Source organism: Atta colombica, unplaced genomic scaffold (assembly GCF_001594045.1).
Source record: "Atta colombica isolate Treedump-2 unplaced genomic scaffold, Acol1.0 scaffold220, whole genome shotgun sequence".
Lineage (NCBI taxonomy): Eukaryota > Metazoa > Arthropoda > Insecta > Hymenoptera > Formicidae > Atta > Atta colombica.
In genome coordinates, this window is record NW_017259317.1 from 933,175 (window position 1) to 934,240 (window position 1,066).

A 1,066-nucleotide genomic window follows, 5' to 3' on the forward strand; every position below is an offset into this window, starting at 1 on the left:
TTATTATTATTATTATAACATATTTATATAACATATTTTTAACAAAAATTGTTTTAGTCCGAACAGTGAAGAAGAATGGACTGAGGTAGAAACTACATTTTATAATTGGTTGTTTCCTCATTGTATTGGAGCACTTGATGACAAGCACATAAATTTTCGTGCTACAAAGAAAAGCGGATTCTTTTACAGAAATTATAAAAATACATGTAGAGATAGTATAATTCTTATGGGCCTTGTTGATGCCATATATAAATTTTTATTTGTTGTAGAAATGGACGGATGAATGATAGTGCAATATTTAGAGACAGTAAGCTAGGTCAGTGTTTAACGAATGGCAGTTTAAATCTTCCTGTATCCTAGCTTTTGAGACAATATGTACCAATGCCTTTCGTCGTAATTGCTGATGATGCTTTTCCCTTGTCGAATAATTTGATAAAATTTTCCGAACGATTTTCTGGATTGACTCAGTGTCAGAGAATTTTTAATTATCTGAGTAGGACACGTAGAATTATAGAAAATGCTTCGGTGTATTAGAAATTCAATTCGATTCAAAATTCTTCTCAATACAATTGTTTTTTCAGTTGACAAAGTTATTATTACTCTTGCATGTTATATTTTACATAATTTCATTTTATCTCGAAAATTATTTGTAAATCATACAGTTGAAAATAATTCTGAAATTGATTATCAAGATCCTCTCATTGATTTAACTGCACAAGAAGACAATAATTCTTGAAGTGCTAAAACAATTAGAGATCATTTTATGAAGTATTTTAATATTATTGGTTCTGTCTATTGATTCTCTTGGCAGAATGAGACAGTGCAAAGAGGAAATTATTAATAAAGGAATAAAAGAAATGTGAGAAAGAATGCTGTTATTGCGAAATGGTAACATTTGTACAATTTAATATAGTTGGAACTTCAATGTGTACATCTTCGAAATAAATAATAAAAAAAATAATAAATAGTTTTAAGTGTTTATAATTATTTATTAATTGTTTATCTTATTTACTTTATTTTTTAATTATTATTTATTGCTATTAAATTATATTTTATTTTTATATTG